Here is a 20,556-nt window from a genome sequence, read left to right on the forward strand (position 1 = left end):
ACACCAAATATCAGTAAAAAAAGGACTCAAAAATCTAAAATAAAATTGTCAGAGGAGAAGCGTAAACTTGCCAATATGCCATTTACCACACGGAGTGGCAAGGAACGGCTGAGGCCCTGGCCTATGTTCATGGCTAGTGGTTCAGCTTCACATGAGGATGGAAGCACTCAGCCTCTCGCTAGAAAAATGAAAAGACTCAAGCTGGCAAAAGCACAGCAAAGAACTGTGCGTTCTTCGAAATCACAAATCCACAAGGAGAGTCCAATTGTGTCGTTTGCGATGCCTGACCTTCCCAACACTGGACGTGAAGAGCATGCGCCTTCCACCATTTGCACGCCCCCTGCAAGTGCTGGAAGGAGCACCCGCAGTCCAGTTCCTGATAGTCAGATTGAAGATGTCAGTGTTGAAGTACACCAGGATGAGGAGGATATGGGTGTTGCTGGCGCTGGGGAGGAAATTGACAAGGAGGATTCTGATGGTGAGGTGGTTTGTTTAAGTCAGGCACCCGGGGAGACACCTGTTGTCCGTGGGAGGAATAGGGCCATTGACATGCCTGGTGAAAATACCAAAAAAATCAGCTCTCCGGTGTGGAAGTATTTCAACAGAAATGCGGACAACATTTGTCAAGCCGTGTGTTGCCTTTGTCAAGCTGTAATAAGTAGGGGTAAGGACGTTAACCACCTCGGAACATCCTCCCTTATACGTCACCTGCAGCGCATTCATCATAAGTCAGTGACAAGTTCAAAAACTTTGGGCGATAGCGGAAGCAGTCCACTGACCAGTAAATCCCTTCCTCTTGTAACCAAGCTCACGCAAACCACCCCACCAACTCCCTCAGTGTCAATTTCCTCCTTCCCCAGGAATGCCAATAGTCCTGCAGGCCATGTCACTGGCAATTCTGACGAGTCCTCTCCTGCCTGGGATTCCTCCGATGCATCCTTGCGTGTAACGCCTACTGCTGCTGGCGCTGCTGTTGTTGCTGCTGGGAGTCGATGGTCATCCAAGAGGGGAAGTGGTACTCGTAAGACCACTTTTACTACTTCCACCAAGCAATTGACTGTCCAACAGTCCTTTGCGAGGAAGATGAAATATCACAGCAGTCATCCTGCTGCAAAGCGGATAACTGAGGCCTTGGCATCCTGGGCGGTGAGAAACGTGGTTCCGGTATCCATCATTACTGCAGAGGCAACTAGAGACTTGTTGGAGGTACTGTGTCCCCGGTACCAAATACCATCTAGGTTCCATTTCTCTAGGCAGGCGATACCGAAAATGTACACAGACCTCAGAAAAAGACTCACCAGTGTCCTAAAAAATGCAGTTGTACCCAATGTCCACTTAACCACGGACATGTGGACAAGTGGAGCAGGGCAGGCTCAGGACTATATGACTGTGACAGCCCACTGGGTAGATGTATGGACTCCCGCCGCAAGAACAGCAGCGGCGGCACCAGTAGCAGCATCTCGCAAACGCCAACTCTTTCCTAGGCAGGCTACGCTTTGTATCACCGCTTTCCTGAATACGCACACAGCTAAAAACCTCTTACGGCAACTGAGGAAGATCATCGCAGAATGGCTTACCCCAATTGGACTCTCCTGTGGATTTGTGGCATCGGACAACGCCAGCAATATTGTGTGCATTAAATCTGGGCAAATTCCAGCACGTCCCATGTTTTGCACATACCTTGAATTTGGTGGTGCAGAATTATTTAAAAAACGAGAGGGGCGTGCAAGAGATGCTGTCGGTGGCCAGAAGAATTGCGGGACACTTTCGGTGTACAGGCACCACGTACAGAAGACTGGAGCACCACCAAAAACGCCTGAACCTGCCCTGCCATCATCTGAAGCAAGAAGTGGTAACGAGGTGGAATTCAACCCTATATATGCTTCAGAGGTTGGAGGAGCAGCAAAAGGCCATTCAAGCCTATACAATTGAGCACGATATAGGAGGTGGAATGCACCTGTCTCAAGCGCAGTGGAGAATGATTTCAACGTTGTGCAAGGTTCTGCAACCTTTTGAACTTGCCACACGTGAAGTTAGTTCAGACACTGCCAGCCTGAGTCAGGTCATTCCCCTCATCAGGCTTTTGCAGAAGAAGCTGGAGACATTGAAGGAGGAGCTAACACAGAGCGATTCCGCTAGGCATGTGGGACTTGTGGATGGAGCCCTTAATTCGCTTAACAAGGATTCACGGGTGGTCAATCTGTTGAAATCAGAGCACTACATTTTGGCCACCGTGCTCGATCCTAGATTTAAAACCTACCTTGGATCTCTCTTTCCGGCACACACAAGTCTGCTGGGGTTCAAAGAACTGCTGGTGACAAAATTGTCAAGTCAAGCGGAACGCGGCCTGTCAACATCTCCTCCTTCACATTCTCTGCAACTGGGGGTGCGAGGAAAAGGCTCTGAATTCCGAGCCCACCCGCTGGCGGTGATGCAGGGCAGTCTGGAGCGACTGCTGATGCTGACATCTGGTCCGGACTGAAGGACCTGACAACGATTACGGACATGTCGTCTACTGTCACTGCATATGATTCTCTCCCCATTGAAAGAATGGTGGAGGATTATATGAGTGACCGCATCCAAGTAGGCACGTCAGACAGTCCGTACTTATACTGGCAGGAAAAAGAGGCAATTTGGAGGCCCTTGCACAAACTGGCTTTATTCTACCTAAGTTGCCCTCCCACAAGTGTGTACTCCGAAAGAGTGTTTAGTGCCGCTGCTCACCTTGTCAGCAATCGGTGTACGAGGTTACATCCAGAAAATGTGGAGAAGATGATGTTCATTAAAATGAATTATAATCAATTCCTCCGTGGAGACATTGACCAGCAGCAATTGCCTCCACAAAGTACACAGGGAGCTGAGATGGTGGATTCCAGTGGGGACGAATTGATAATCTGTGAGGGGGATGTACACGGTGATATATCGGAGGATGATGATGAGGTGGACATCTTGCCTCTGTAGAGCCAGTTTGTGCAAGGAGAGATTAATTGCTTCTTTTTTGGTGGGGATCCAAATAGAGATGAGCGGGTTCGGTTTCTCTGAATCCGAACCCGCCAGAACTTCATGTTTTTTTTCACGGGTCCGAGCGACTCGGATCTTCCCGCCTTGCTCGGTTAACCCGAGCGCGCCCGAACGTCATCATGACGCTGTCGGATTCTCGCGAGGCTCGGATTCTATCGCGAGACTCGGATTCTATATAAGGAGCCGCGCGTCGCCGCCATTTTCACACGTGCATTGAGATTGATAGGGAGAGGACGTGGCTGGCGTCCTCTCCGTTTAGAATTAGAATAGATTAGAGAGACACTTGATTTACTAATTTTGGGGAGCATTAGGAGTACTCAGTAGTGTACAGTGCAGAGTTTTGCTGATAGTGACCAGTGACCACCACTTTTATTTATAATCCGTTCTCTGCCTGAAAAAAGCGATACACAGCACACAGTGACTCAGTCACATACCATATCTGTGTGCACTGCTCAGGCTCAGGCCAGTGTGCTGCATCATCTATTATCTATATATAATATTATATATATCTGTCTGACTGCTCAGCTCACACAGCTTATAATTGTGGGGGAGACTGGGGAGCACTACTGCAGTGCCAGTTATAGGTTATAGCAGGAGCCAGGAGTACATAATATAATCCGTTCTCTGCCTGAAAAAAGCGATACACAGCACACAGTGACTCAGTCACATACCATATCTGTGTGCACTGCTCAGGCTCAGGCCAGTGTGCTGCATCATCTATTATCTATATATAATATTATATATATCTGTCTGACTGCTCAGCTCACACAGCTTATAATTGTGGGGGAGACTGGGGAGCACTACTGCAGTGCCAGTTATAGGTTATAGCAGGAGCCAGGAGTACATAATATATTATATAGTGAGTGACCACCAGACACACAGTGCAGTTTATTTAATATATCCGTTCTCTGCCTGAAAAAAGCGATACACACAGTGACTCAGTCAGTCACATACCATATCTGTGTGCACTGCTCAGGCTCAGGCCAGTGTGCTGCATCATCTATATATATTATATATCTGTCTGACTGCTCAGCTCACACAGCTTATAATTGTGGGGGAGACTGGGGAGCACTACTGCAGTGCCAGTTATAGGTTATAGCAGGAGCCAGGAGTACATAATATTATATTAAAATTAAACAGTGCACACTTTTGCTGCAGGAGTGCCACTGCCAGTGTGACTAGTGACCAGTGACCTGACCACCAGTATATAATATTAGTAGTATACTATCTCTTTATCAACCAGTCTATATTAGCAGCAGACACAGTACAGTGCGGTAGTTCACGGCTGTGGCTACCTCTGTGTCGGCACTCGAGCCCGTCCATAATTGTATATACCAGTGACCTAACCGTGGTTTTTTTTTCTTTCTTTATACATACATACTAGTTACGAGTATACTATCTCTTTATCAACCAGTCTATATATTAGCAGCAGACACAGTACAGTGCGGTAGTTCACGGCTGTGGCTACCTCTGTGTCGGCACTCGGCAGCCCGTCCATAATTGTATATACCACCTAACCGTGGTTTTTTTTTCTTTCTTTATACATACATACTAGTTACGAGTATACTATCTCTTTATCAACCAGTCTATATATTAGCAGCAGACACAGTACAGTGCGGTAGTTCACGGCTGTGGCTACCTCTGTGTCGGCACTCGGCAGCCCGTCCATAATTGTATATACCACCTAACCGTGGTTTTTTTTTCTTTCTTTATACATACATACTAGTTACGAGTATACTATCTCTTTATCAACCAGTCTATATATTAGCAGCAGACACAGTACAGTGCGGTAGTTCACGGCTGTGGCTACCTCTGTGTCGGCACTCGGCAGCCCGTCCATAATTGTATATACCACCTAACCGTGGTTTTTTTTTCTTTCTTTATACATACATACTAGTTACGAGTATACTATCTCTTTATCAACCAGTCTATATATTAGCAGCAGACACAGTACAGTGCGGTAGTTCACGGCTGTGGCTACCTCTGTGTCGGCACTCGGCAGCCCGTCCATAATTGTATATACCACCTAACCGTGGTTTTTTTTTCTTTCTTTATACATACATACTAGTTACGAGTATACTATCTCTTTATCAACCAGTCTATATATTAGCAGCAGACACAGTACAGTGCGGTAGTTCACGGCTGTGGCTACCTCTGTGTCGGCACTCGGCAGCCCGTCCATAATTGTATATACCACCTAACCGTGGTTTTTTTTTCTTTCTTTATACATACATACTAGTTACGAGTATACTATCTCTTTATCAACCAGTCTATATATTAGCAGCAGACACAGTACAGTGCGGTAGTTCACGGCTGTGGCTACCTCTGTGTCGGCACTCGGCAGCCCGTCCATAATTGTATATACCACCTAACCGTGGTTTTTTTTTCTTTCTTTATACATACATACTAGTTACGAGTATACTATCTCTTTATCAACCAGTCTATATATTAGCAGCAGACACAGTACAGTGCGGTAGTTCACGGCTGTGGCTACCTCTGTGTCGGCACTCGGCAGCCCGTCCATAATTGTATATACCACCTAACCGTGGTTTTTTTTTCTTTCTTTATACATACATACTAGTTACGAGTATACTATCTCTTTATCAACCAGTCTATATATTAGCAGCAGACACAGTACAGTGCGGTAGTTCACGGCTGTGGCTACCTCTGTGTCGGCACTCGGCAGCCCGTCCATAGTTGTATATACCACCTAGCCGTGGTTTTTTTTTCTTTCTTTATACATACATACTAGTTACGAGTATACTATCTCTTTATCAACCAGTCTATATATTAGCAGCAGACACAGTACAGTGCGGTAGTTCACGGCTGTGGCTACCTCTGTGTCGGCACTCGGCAGCCCGTCCATAATTGTATATACCACCTAACCGTGGTTTTTTTTCTTTCTTTATACATACATACTAGTTACGAGTATACTATCTCTTTATCAACCAGTCTATATATTAGCAGCAGACACAGTACAGTGCGGTAGTTCACGGCTGTGGCTACCTCTGTGTCGGCACTCGGCAGCCCGTCCATAATTGTATACTAGTATCCAATCCATCCATCTCCATTGTTTACCTGAGGTGCCTTTTAGTTGTGCCTATTAAAATATGGAGAACAAAAATGTTGAGGTTCCAAAATTAGGGAAAGATCAAGATCCACTTCCACCTCGTGCTGAAGCTGCTGCCACTAGTCATGGCCGAGACGATGAAATGCCAGCAACGTCGTCTGCCAAGGCCGATGCCCAATGGCATAGTACAGAGCATGTCAAAACCAAAACACCAAATATCAGTAAAAAAAGGACTCCAAAACCTAAAATAAAATTGTCGGAGGAGAAGCGTAAACTTGCCAATATGCCATTTACCACACGGAGTGGCAAGGAACGGCTGAGGCCCTGGCCTATGTTCATGGCTAGTGGTTCAGCTTCACATGAGGATGGAAGCACTCAGCCTCTCGCTAGAAAACTGAAAAGACTCAAGCTGGCAAAAGCACCGCAAAGAACTGTGCGTTCTTTGAAATCCCAAATCCACAAGGAGAGTCCAATTGTGTCGGTTGCGATGCCTGACCTTCCCAACACTGGACGTGAAGAGCATGCGCCTTCCACCATTTGCACGCCCCCTGCAAGTGCTGGAAGGAGCACCCGCAGTCCAGTTCCTGATAGTCAGATTGAAGATGTCAGTGTTGAAGTACACCAGGATGAGGAGGATATGGGTGTTGCTGGCGCTGGGGAGGAAATTGACCAGGAAGATTCTGATGGTGAGGTGGTTTGTTTAAGTCAGGCACCCGGGGAGACACCTGTTGTCCGTGGGAGGAATATGGCCGTTGACATGCCAGGTGAAAATACCAAAAAAATCAGCTCTTCGGTGTGGAGGTATTTCACCAGAAATGCGGACAACAGGTGTCAAGCCGTGTGTTTCCTTTGTCAAGCTGTAATAAGTAGGGGTAAGGACGTTAACCACCTCGGAACATCCTCCCTTATACGTCACCTGCAGCGCATTCATAATAAGTCAGTGACAAGTTCAAAAACTTTGGGTGACAGCGGAAGCAGTCCACTGACCAGTAAATCCCTTCCTCTTGTAACCAAGCTCACGCAAACCACCCCACCAACTCCCTCAGTGTCAATTTCCTCCTTCCCCAGGAATGCCAATAGTCCTGCAGGCCATGTCACTGGCAATTCTGACGAGTCCTCTCCTGCCTGGGATTCCTCCGATGCATCCTTGCGTGTAACGCCTACTGCTGCTGGCGCTGCTGTTGTTGCCGCTGGGAGTCGATGGTCATCCCAGAGGGGAAGTCGTAAGCCCACTTGTACTACTTCCAGTAAGCAATTGACTGTTCAACAGTCCTTTGCGAGGAAGATGAAATATCACAGCAGTCATCCTACTGCAAAGCGGATAACTGAGTCCTTGACAACTATGTTGGTGTTAGACGTGCGTCCGGTATCCGCCGTTAGTTCACAGGGAACTAGACAATTTATTGAGGCAGTGTGCCCCCGTTACCAAATACCATCTAGGTTCCACTTCTCTAGGCAGGCGATACCGAGAATGTACACGGACGTCAGAAAAAGACTCACCAGTGTCCTAAAAAATGCAGTTGTACCCAATGTCCACTTAACCACGGACATGTGGACAAGTGGAGCAGGGCAGGGTCAGGACTATATGACTGTGACAGCCCACTGGGTAGATGTATGGACTCCCGCCGCAAGAACAGCAGCGGCGGCACCAGTAGCAGCATCTCGCAAACGCCAACTCTTTCCTAGGCAGGCTACGCTTTGTATCACCGCTTTCCAGAATACGCACACAGCTGAAAACCTCTTACGGCAACTGAGGAAGATCATCGCGGAATGGCTTACCCCAATTGGACTCTCCTGTGGATTTGTGGCATCGGACAACGCCAGCAATATTGTGTGTGCATTAAATATGGGCAAATTCCAGCACGTCCCATGTTTTGCACATACCTTGAATTTGGTGGTGCAGAATTTTTAAAAAAACGACAGGGGCGTGCAAGAGATGCTGTCGGTGGCCAGAAAAATTGCGGGACACTTTCGGCGTACAGGCACCACGTACAGAAGACTGGAGCACCACCAAAAACTACTGAACCTGCCCTGCCATCATCTGAAGCAAGAAGTGGTAACGAGGTGGAATTCAACCCTCTATATGCTTCAGAGGTTGGAGGAGCAGCAAAAGGCCATTCAAGCCTATACAATTGAGCACGATATAGTAGGTGGAATGCACCTGTCTCAAGTGCAGTGGAGAATGATTTCAACGTTGTGCAAGGTTCTGATGCCCTTTGAACTTGCCACACGTGAAGTCAGTTCAGACACTGCCAGCCTGAGTCAGGTCATTCCCCTCATCAGGCTTTTGCAGAAGAAGCTGGAGGCATTGAAGAAGGAGCTAAAAGGGAGCGATTCCGCTAGGCATGTGGGACTTGTGGATGCAGCCCTTAATTCGCTTAACAAGGATTCACGGGTGGTCAATCTGTTGAAATCAGAGCACTACATTTTGGCCACCGTGCTCGATCCTAGATTTAAAGCCTACCTTGGATCTCTCTTTCCGGCAGACACAGGTCTGCTGGGGTTGAAAGACCTGCTGGTGACAAAATTGTCAAGTCAAGCGGAACGCGACCTGTCAACATCTCCTCCTTCACATTCTCCCGCAACTGGGGGTGCGAGGAAAAGGCTCAGAATTCCGAGCCCACCCGCTGGCGGTGATGCAGGGCAGTCTGGAGCGACTGCTGATGCTGACATCTGGTCCGGACTGAAGGACCTGACAACGATTACGGACATGTCGTCTACTGTCACTGCATATGATTCTCTCAACATTGATAGAATGGTGGAGGATTATATGAGTGACCGCATCCAAGTAGGCACGTCACACAGTCCGTACTTATACTGGCAGGAAAAAGAGGCAATTTGGAGGCCCTTGCACAAACTGGCTTTATTCTACCTAAGTTGCCCTCCCACAAGTGTGTACTCCGAAAGAGTGTTTAGTGCCGCCGCTCACCTTGTCAGCAATCGGCGTACGAGGTTACATCCAGAAAATGTGGAGAAGATGATGTTCATTAAAATGAATTATAATCAATTCCTCCGCGGAGACATTGACCAGCAGCAATTGCCTCCACAAAGTACACAGGGAGCTGAGATGGTGGATTCCAGTGGGGACGAATTGATAATCTGTGAGGAGGGGGATGTACACGGTGATATATCGGAGGGTGAAGATGAGGTGGACATCTTGCCTCTGTAGAGCCAGTTTGTGCAAGGAGAGATTAATTGCTTCTTTTTTGGGGGGGGTCCAAACCAACCCGTCATATCAGTCACAGTCGTGTGGCAGACCCTGTCACTGAAATGATGGGTTGGTTAAAGTGTGCATGTCCTGTTTTGTTTATACAACATAAGGGTGGGTGGGAGGGCCCAAGGACAATTCCATCTTGCACCTCTTTTTTCTTTTCTTTTTCTTTGCGTCATGTGCTGTTTGGGGAGGGTTTTTTGGAAGGGACATCCTGCGTGACACTGCAGTGCCACTCCTAGATGTGCCCGGTGTTTGTGTCGGCCACTAGGGTCGCTAATCTTACTCACACAGCTACCTCATTGCGCCTCTTTTTTTCTTTGCGTCATGTGCTGTTTGGGGAGGGTTTTTTGGAAGGGACATCCTGCGTGACACTGCAGTGCCACTCCTAGATGGGCCCGGTGTTTGTGTCGGCCACTAGGGTCGCTAGTCTTACTCACACAGTCAGCTACCTCATTGCGCCTCTTTTTTTCTTTGCGTCATGTGCTGTTTGGGGAGGGTTTTTTGGAAGGGACATCCTGCGTGACACTGCAGTGCCACTCCTAGATGTGCCCGGTGTTTGTGTCGGCCACTAGGGTCGCTAATCTTACTCACACAGCTACCTCATTGCGCCTCTTTTTTTCTTTGCGTCATGTGCTGTTTGGGGAGGTTTTTTTGGAAGGGCCATCCTGCGTGACACTGCAGTGCCACTCCTAGATGGGCCCGGTGTTTGTGTCGGCCACTAGGGTCGCTAATCTTACTCACACAGCTACCTCATTGCGCCTCTTTTTTTCTTTGCGTCATGTGCTGTTTGGGGAGGGTTTTTTGGAAGGGACATCCTGCGTGACACTGCAGTGCCACTCCTAGATGGGCCCGGTGTTTGTGTCGGCCACTAGGGTCGCTAATCTTACTCACACAGTCAGCTACCTCATTGCGCCTCTTTTTTTCTTTGCGTCATGTGCTGTTTGGGGAGGGTTTTTTGGAAGGGCCATCCTGCGTGACAGTGCAGTGCCACTCTTAGATGGGCCCGGTGTTTGTGTCGGCCACTAGGGTCGCTAATCTTACTCACACAGCTACCTCATTGCGCCTCTTTTTTTCTTTGCGTCATGTGCTGTTTGGGGAGGGTTTTTTGGAAGGGCCATCCTGCGTGACACTGCAGTGCCACTCCTAGATGGGCCCGGTGTTTGTGTCGGCCACTAGGGTCGCTAATCTTACTCACACAGCTACCTCATTGCGCCTCTTTTTTTCTTTGCGTCATGTGCTGTTTGGGGAGGGTTTTTTGGAAGGGACATCCTGCGTGACACTGCAGTGCCACTCCTAGATGGGCCCGGTGTTTGTGTCGGCCACTAGGGTCGCTTATCTTACTCACACAGCGACCTCGGTGCAAATTTTAGGACTAAAAATAATATTGTGAGGTGTGAGGTATTCAGAATAGACTGAAAATGAGTGTAAATTATGGTTTTTGAGGTTAATAATACTTTGGGATCAAAATGACCCCCAAATTCTATGATTTAAGCTGTTTTTTAGTGTTTTTGGAAAAAAACACCCGAATCCAAAACACACCCGAATCCGACAAAAAAAATTCGGTGAGGTTTTGCCAAAACGCGTTCGAACCCAAAACACGGCCGCGGAACCGAACCCAAAACCAAAACACAAAACCCGAAAAATTTCAGGCGCTCATCTCTAGATCCAAACCAACCCGTCATTTCAGTCACAGTCGTGTGGCAGACCCTGTCACTGAAATAATGGGTTGGTTAAAGTGTGCATGTCCTGTTTATACAACATAAGGGTGGGTGGGAGGGCCCAAGGACAATTCCATCTTGCACCTCTTTTTTCTTTCATTTTTCTTTGCGTCATGTGCTGTTTGGGGGGTGTTTTTTGGAAGGGCCATCCTGCGTGACACTGCAGTGCCACTCCTAGATGGGCCAGGTGTTTGTGTCGGCCACTAGGGTCGCTTAGCTTACTCACACAGCTACCTCATTGCGTCTCTTTTTTTCTTTGCGTCATGTGCTGTTTGGGGAGTGTTTTTTGGAAGGGCCATCCTGCGTGACACTGCAGTGCCACTCCTAGATGGGCCAGGTGTTTGTGTCGGCCACTAGGATCGCTTAGCTTACTCACACAGCTACCTCATTGCGCCTCTTTTTTTCTTTGCGTCATGTGCTGTTTGGGGGGTGTTTTTTGGAAGGGCCATCCTGCGTGACACTGCAGTGCCACTCCTAGATGGGCCAGGTGTTTGTGTCGGCCACTAGGGTCGCTTATCTTAGTCACACAGCTACCTCATTGCGCCTCTTTTTTTCTTCTTTGCGTCATGTGCTGTTTGGGGAGTGTTTTTTGGAAGGGCCATCCTGCGTGACACTGCAGTGCCACTCCTAGATGGGCCAGGTGTTTGTGTCGGCCACTAGGGTCACTTAGCTTACTCACACAGCTACCTCATTGCGCCTCTTTTTTTCTTTGCGTCATGTGCTGTTTGGGGAGTGTTTTTTGGAAGGGCCATCCTGCGTGACACTGCAGTGCCACTCCTAGATGGGCCAGGTGTTTGTGTCGGCCACTAGGGACGCTTAGCTTACTCACACAGCTACCTCATTGCGCCTCTTTTTTTCTTTGCGTCATGTGCTGTTTGGGGGGTGTTTTTTGGAAGGGCCATCCTGCGTGACACTGCAGTACCACTCCTAGATGGGCCAGGTGTTTGTGTCGGCCACTAGGGTCGCTTATCTTAGTCACACAGCTACCTCATTGCGCCTCTTTTTTTTCTTCTTTGCGTCATGTGCTGCTGTTTGGGGAGTGTTTTTTGGGAGGGCCATCCTGCGTGACACTGCAGTGCCACTCCTAGATGGGCCAGGTGTTTGTGTCGGCCACTAGGGTCGCTTAGCTTACTCACACAGCTACCTCATTGCGCCTCTTTTTTTCTTTGCGTCATGTGCTGTTTGGGGAGTGTTTTTTGGAAGGGCCATCCTGCGTGACACTGCAGTGACACTCCTAGATGGGCCAGGTGTTTGTGTCGGCCACTAGGGTCGCTTAGCTTACTCACACAGCTACCTCATTGCGCCTCTTTTTTTCTTTGCGTCAAGTGCTGTTTGGGGAGTGTTTTTTGGAAGGGCCATCCTGCGTGACACTGCAGTGCCACTCCTAGATGGGCCAGGTGTTTGTGACGGCCACTAGGGTCGCTTAGCTTACTCACACAGCTACCTCATTGCGCCTCTTTTTTTCTTTGCGTCATGTGCTGTTTGGGGAGTGTTTTTTGGAAGGGCCATCCTGCGTGACACTGCAGTGCCACTCCTAGATGGGCCAGGTGTTTGTGTCGGCCACTTGGGTCGCTTAGCTTAGCCATCCAGCGACCTCGGTGCAAATTTTAGGACTAAAAATAATATTGTGAGGTGTGAGGTGTTCAGAATAGACTGAAAATGAGTGGAAATTATGGTTATTGAGGTTAATAATATTTTGGGATCAAAATGACCCCCAAATTCTATGATTTAAGCTGTTTTTTAGGGTTTTTTGAAAATAAAAAAACCCGAATCCAAAACACACCCGAATCCGACAAAAAAAATTCGGTGAGGTTTTGCCAAAACGCGTTCGAACCCAAAACACAGCCGCGGAACCGAACCCAAAACCAAAACACAAAACCCGAAAAATTTCCGGTGCTCATCACTATTGAATAGCAGGCGGCACTCATTGCAGGAATAATCAGACAAGAGACGAAGGGTTCACCTACATATCAATGTTATTCAATTCAACATTAGGTGGTCTGGCTCCCTCCATGACGCCAATGTTGGCGACCCCATGTGACGACATTCTTCTGCGCCGCCAGGATCTGCAATCAGATAGCGCCATGGATAGTTCGGATAGATAAGTCCTTTACAATTTGATGAAAATATTGAATTGAATAACAATGAAACTTCAGTGAATGCCTCATTTCTTGCCTGATTTTTCCTGCAATGAGTCTAGGATGTGACTGGGGCCCTGAGTTTACACACAACAACAAACTTAGAAAGACCCCCCCCCCCCCCCTCCATAAACAGAAAGCACAGCCACTATCATCCCTCCCAAAGCACCCCCCCTCCTCTATAGACACTCAGAGTAGGCACCGTGATCAGCCACCCACCCCCACCCCTTTATAGACAGTGCAGGCACCATTCATGTTCAAACACCCCCATTCCCCCCCCCCACACCCCACCCCATGGACAGCCATCGCAATTATTCCTCAGCCCATCCAACCCGAATCCTAGCCCCCTCCCACCTGTCGGGTCCCCGCACTCACATGCAGATCAAAGACCGGCACCCACATCACTTGGTCCTCGCTGCTGAGTGCCCTGGCGGGGAGTGAAGACTCACAAGAGACAAGACAGGCAGCGGAGCGGCGCAACGTTACCATGCACCTCTCTCCTCTCCAGCCGCACATCAGCCTGAGAGGAGCTGCTCCCCCTGCTTGTCAGCAGCCAGCATCTCAGTGCATATGTCACGGAGGCAGCTGCTGCAGCAGGCACAGAGAGTCACAGGGCGTGCGGTGGGGCTGATCTCCGATGTAGGTATTGTGTTTAAAAAAAAGAAATTTCGGACAGCACTTGATTGGCGGCCAGGGGGGTTTCTAGGTACTCGGAAACCCCCCCTGCGTGCGCGTATGGGCCAGCATGCAAATCAAAGGTGCCGCTGCTCCGTTTTGTATGTCTCTGAGCCTCGGGGCCCCTCCGAACCTTGGGGCCCGGGATGGCTGTCCCCTTTGACCCCCCCTGTCGCCGGGCCTGACTCTAGGTCCTCCTCAGCCAGGGTATAAAACTTGTAGACTCTTGCAAAAATGTTTGAACCCGACCAAGTAACAGCTCGGCAAATTTGTAAAGCCGAGACCCCTCGGGCAGCCGCCCAAGAAGAGCCCACTTTCCTTGTGGAATGGGCTTTTACAGATTTAGGGTGCGGCAGTCCAGCCGCAGAATGTGCAAGTTGAATCGTGTTACAGATCCAGCGAGCAATAGTCTGCTTAGAAGCAGGAGCACCCAGCTTGTTGGGTGCATACAGGATAAATAGCGAGTCAGTTTTCCTGACTCCAGCCGTCCTGGAAACATATATTTTTCAGGGCCCTGACTACGTCCAGTAACTTGGAATCCTCCAAGTCCCAAGTAGCCGCAGGCACCACAATAGGTTGGTTCACATGAAAAACTGATACCACCTTAGGAAGGAATTGGGAACGAGTCCTCAATTCCGCCTTATCCATATAAAAAAATCAGATAAGGGCTTTTGCATGACAAAGCCGCCAATTCTGATACACGCCTGGCCGACGCCAAGGCCAACAGCATGACCACTTTCCACGTGAGGTATTTTAGCTCCACGGATTTAAGTGGCTCAACCCAATGCGACTTCAGGAAATCCAACACCACGTTGAGATCCCACGGTGCCACTGGAGGCACAAACGGGGGCTGACTATGCAGCACTCCCTTAACAAAAGTCTGAACTTCAGGCAGTGAAGCCAGTTCTATTTTGGAAGAAAATCGATAGAGCCGAAATCTGGACCTTAATGGAACCCAATTTTAGGCCCATAGTCACCGCTGACTGTAGGAAGTGCAGAAATCGACCTAGCTGAAATTCCTCCGTTGGGGCCTTCCTGGCCTCACAGCACGCAATATATTTCCGCCATATGCGGTGATAATGGTTTGCGTTCACTTCTTTCCTAGCTTTAATTAGCGTAGGGATAACTTCCTCCGGAATGCCCTTTTCCTTCAGGATCCGGCGTTCAACCGTCATGCCGTCAAACGCAGCCGCGGTACGTCTTGGAACAGACAGGCCCCCTGCTGCAGCAGGTCCTGTCTGAGCGGCAGAGGCCATGGGACCTCTGAGATCATTTCTTGGAGTTCTGGGTACCAAGCTCTTCTTGGCCAATCCGGAACAATGAGTATAGTTCTTACTCCTCTCCTTCTTATTATTCTCATTACCCTGGGTATGAGAGGCAGAGAAGGGAACACATACACCGACTGGTACACCCACGGTGTTACCAGAGCGTCCACAGCTATCGCCTGAGGGTCCCTTGACCTGGCGCAATATCTTTTTAGCTTTTTGTTGAGGCAGGACGCCATCATGTCCACCTGTGGCCTTTCCCAACGGTGTACAATCATTTGGAAGACTTCTGGATGAAGTCCCCACTCTCCCGGGTGGAGGTCGTGTCTGCTGAGAAAGTCTGCTTCCCAGTTGTCCACACCGGGAATGAACACTGCTGACAGTGCTAACACATGATTTTCCGCCCATCGGAGAATCCTTGTGGCTTCTGCCATCGCCATCCTGCTTCTTGTGCCACCCTGTCGGTTTACATGAACGACCGCCGTGATGTTGTCTGACTGGATCAGCACCGGCCGGTGTTGAAGCAAGGGTTTAGCTTGACTTAGGGCATTGTAAATGGCCCTTAGTTCCAGAATATTTATGTGTAGGGAAGTCTCCTGACTTTCCATAGTCCTTGTAACTTTCTTCCCTGTGTGACTGCCCCCCAGCCTCGAAGGCTGGCATCCGTGGTCACCAGGACCCAGTCCTGTATGCCGAATCTGCGGCCCTCTCGAAAATGAACACTCTGCAGCCACCACAACAGCGACACCCTTGCCCTTGGAGACAGGGTTATCCGCCGATGCATCTGAAGATGCGACCCGGACCATTTGTCCAACAGATCCCACTGGAAGATCCTTGCATGGAACCTGCCGAATGGAATTTCTTCGTAAGAAGCTACCATCTTTCCCAGGGCTCGCGTGCATTGATGCACCGACACCTGTATTTGTATTAGGAGGTCTCTGACTAGAGATGACAACTCCTTGGCCATCTCCTCCGGGAGAAACCCTTTTTCCTGTTCTGTGTCCAGAACCATACCCAGGAACAGTAGATGCGTCGTAGGAACCAGCTGCGACTTTGGAATATTCAGAATCCAGCCGTGCTGTTGTAGCACTTCCCGAGATAGTGCTACTCCGACGAACAACTGCTCCCTGGACCTCGTCTTTATAAGGAGATCGTCCAAGTACGGGATAATTATTTCGGCCATTACCTTGGTAAATACCCTCGGTGCCGGGGACCGACCAACGGCAACGTCTGGAATTGGTAATGACAATCCTGTACCACAATTTTGAGGTACTCCTGGTGAGGAGGGTAAATAGGGACATGCAGGTAAGCATCCTTGATGTCCAGTGATACCATGAAATTCTCCAGGCTTGCAATAATCGCCCTGAGCGATTCCATTTTGAACTTGAACCTTCGTATATAAGTGTTCAAGGATTTCAATTTTAGAATGGGTCTCACCGAACCGTCTGGTTTCGGTACCCCAAACATTTTGGAATAGTAACCCCGGCCTTGTTGAAGGAGGGGTACCTTGATTTCACCTGCTGGAAGTACAGCTTGTGAATTGCCGCCAGTACTACCTCCCTTTCTCCGAGGGCAGCAGGCAAGGCTGATGTGAGGTAACGGCGAGGGGGAGTCGCCTCGAACTCCAGCTTGTATCTCTGTGATACTACTTGCAGAACCTAGGGATCCACCTGTGGGCAAGCCCACTGGTCCCTGAAGTTCCCGAGACGCGCCCCCACCGCACTTGTCTCCACCTGTGGAGCCCCAGCGTCATGCGGTGGACTCAGAGGAAGCGGGGGAAGATTTTTGATCCTGGGAACTGGCTGTCTGGTGCAGCTTTTTCCTTCTTCCCTTGTCTCTGTGCAGAAAGGAAGCGCCTTTGACCCGCTTGCTTTTCTGAAGCCGAAAGGACTGTACCTGAAAATACGGTGCTTTCTTAGGCTGTGAGGAAACCTGAGGTAAAAATTTTTCTTCCCAGCTGTTGCTGTGGATACGAGGTCCCAGAGAGCATCCCCAAACAATTCCTCACCCTTATAAGGCAGAATCTCCATGTGCCTTTTAAAGTCAGCATCACCTGTCCACTGCCGGGTCTCTAATACCCTCCTGGCAGAATGGACATTGCCTTAATTCTGGATGCCAGCCGGCAAATATCCCTCTGTGCATCCCTCATATATAAGACGACGTCTTTAATATGCTCTATGTTAGCAAAATATTATCTCTGTCTAGGGTATTAATATTATCTGACAGGGTATCAGACCACGCTGCAGCAGCACTATTCATGCTGAGGCAATTGCAGGTCTCAGTATAGTACCTGAGTGTGTATATACAGACTTCAGGATCGCCTCCTGCTTTTTATCAGCAGGCTCCTTCAAAGTGGCCGTATCCTAAGACGGCAGTGCCACCTTTTTTGACAAACGTGTGAGCGCCTTATCCACCCTAGGGGATATCTCCCAACGTGACCTATCCTCTGGCGGGAAAGGGTACGCCATCAGTAACTTTTTAGAAATTACCAGTTTCTTATCGGGGGAACCCACGCTTCTTTACACACTTCATTCACTCATCTGATGGGGGAACAAAACACTGGCTGCTTTTTCTCCCCAAACATAAAACCCCTTTTATGTGGTACTTGGGTTCATGTCAGAAATGTGTAACACATTTTTCATTGCCGAGATCATGCAACGGATGTTCCTAGTGGATTGTGTATATGTCTCAATCCCGTCGACACTGGAGTCAGACTCCGTGTCGACATCTGTGTCTGCCATCTAAGGTAACGGGCGTTTTTTGAGCCCCTGATGGCCTTTGAGACGCCTGGGCAGGCGCGGGCTGAGAAGCTGGCTGTCCCACAGCTGTTACGTCATCTAGCCTTTTATGTAAGGAGTTGACATTGTCGGTTAATACCTTCCACCTATCCATCCACTCTGATGTCGGCCCCACAGGGGGCGACATCCCATTTATCGGCCTCTGCTCCGCCTCCACGTAACCTTCCTCATCCAACATGTCGACACAGCCGTACCGACACACCGCACACACACAGGGAATGCTCTGACTGAGGACAGGACCCCACAAAGTCCTTTGGGGAGACAGAGAGAGAGTATGCCAGCACACACCAGAGCGCTATATAATGCAGGGATTAACACTATAACTGAGTGATTTTTCCCCCAATAGCTGCTTGTATACACATATTGCGCCTAAATTTAGTGCCCCCCCCTCTCTTTTTAACCCTTTGAGCCTGAAAACTACAGGGGAGAGCCTGGGGAGCTGTCTTCCAGCTGCACTGTGAAGAAAAAATGGCGCCAGTGTGCTGAGGGAGATAGCCCCGCCCCTATTTCGGTGGACTTTTCTCCCGCTTTTTTCATGGATTCTGGCAGGGGTATTTATCACATATATAGCCTCTGGGACTATATATTGTGATTTTTTGCCAGCCAAGGTATTCATATTGCTGCTCAGGGCGCCCCCCCCCCCCCCCCCCCAGCGCCCTGCACCCATCAGTGACCGGAGTGTGAGGTGTGCATGAGGAGCAATGGCGCACAGCTACAGTGCTGTGCGCTACCTTGTTGAAGACCAAAGTCTTCTGCCGCCGATTTCCAGGACCATCTTCATGCTTCTGGCTCTGTAAGGGGGACGGCGGCGCGGCTCCGGGACCGAACGATCGAGGTCGGGTCCTGTGTTCGATCCCTCTGGAGCTAATGGTGTCCAGTAGCCTAAGAAGCCCAAACTATCTCCAGTCAGGTAGGTTCGCTTCTTCTCCCCTTAGTCCCTCGTAGCAGTGAGTCTGTTGCCAGCAGATCTCACTGAAAATAAAAAACCTAAAATATACTTTCTTTTCTAGGAGCTCAGGAGAGCCCCTAGTGTGCATCCAGCTCAGCCGGGCACAAGATTCTAACTGAGGTCTGGAGGAGGGTCATAGTGGGAGGAGCCAGTGCACACCAGGTAGTCCTAAAGCTTTCTTTAGTTGTGCCCAGTCTCCTGCGGAGCCGCTATTCCCCATGGTCCTTACGGAGTCCCAGCATCCACTTAGGACGTCAGAGAAAGTTTTTTTTTCAAGTATTATTCTGGTTAAATAAAGTTTGTTTTCTAGTTACTGCTGTGAGTTATCTGAAATATGTTGTGATAATACATTGGTGTTCAGGGTGCAGCAGCATAATGGCGGACTGTGGCTTGCATTGGGACAGCATAAAGGCCAGTGGCTTGCAGTGGGGCAGCATTTTGGGCAGTGGGCCAGTATAATTATGGGTAAAGCAGCATAATGGTGGGCAGTGGTGGTAAAACAACATAATAATCATTGGTGGGCAGTGGTGTAACCTGCCTACCTTGTCCGCTGTTTGGGAGCTCAGCAGCATGCTTGCAGCCTCCTCTCTAGTCATATGCGCAGTGGGGGGAAGTGGAGTGGCCAGGAAGTCGGTTCCTCTCTTCTCATATCGTACATCTCAGTGTGATAAATCGAAAGTGGTAAAAAACTGCATGTGATCGCATGGCGATTCGATAAATATTAAGTGCAGCACATACTATCTTGAGACGCGAGATTCGACCGGCGTGCCTGCGCATCGCATCGCAAGGTACCTAAAATGTGCATACAATCCTTCGATTTATCTCACAGATGCGGATGAAATCGAAGGATAGCACCTGATATCTCACAAGTGTATGGCTACATAATATTTCCCTGGGGATAGATTTAACATTAGGCACTGGATTATTTACTACTATGTCAGATGATCCTATCCTAGAAAAACAGTTTTTCAAAACAGATTGTCACTGACATGACTGGGTCAATAGTCCCTGTAAAGCGCTGCATAATTTGGTGGCGTCTCAATGCCCTAGTAAGAGATTATCCTTATCCAGATAGCAGTCATTGGGTCTTTTACTCAAGATTACACTTTTTTTGAACCAGTGGTTGTACTAATATTTTTCTGTGGAGTAAAATAACTATTCTAAGGGGGATAGTCAAATGTTTACAAAGTCAGTTAGGTGTCTGTTTTTCTTATCTAATAGACAGGAAAAAAACAGACACCAAACAGACTTTTCAAACATTGGAATTCCCCCCTAAATGTTAAGGGTCAGTTTGAATAACAGAAAAGGGTGCAAATTTGAATGCCAGGATAATAGAGCCTGATTTTGCATGAAGCACACAACTAGGATATACCCTGCAGTCTGTACATTCTATATCCACCCCCGCCAACAAGCAAAAACTGCACTGTCTACAGTGTCTAGCTGGATTTTTGTAGAAAGCTAAATGAGACCCCATATCAGTAATTCAGCACACTGGTAATATGGTTTATTATATGTAAAACTCAACATTCAAGCAGGACAGCATTGTAATAAAAACAACATGGTTTATAATTATAATTAAAATATATCCAAACTTTAGCCTCCTGTAATATTGGAGTGTTAAGATACTCTTAATTGTGATGTCCAAGGCTGTAGTGATTCCTCCATATTTTTTATAATGAATCTACTGGTGGGTGTACCTGAATCCGGT

The sequence above is a fragment of the Pseudophryne corroboree genome, chromosome 4 (assembly GCF_028390025.1).
Source record: "Pseudophryne corroboree isolate aPseCor3 chromosome 4, aPseCor3.hap2, whole genome shotgun sequence".
NCBI classification, from domain to species: domain Eukaryota; kingdom Metazoa; phylum Chordata; class Amphibia; order Anura; family Myobatrachidae; genus Pseudophryne; species Pseudophryne corroboree.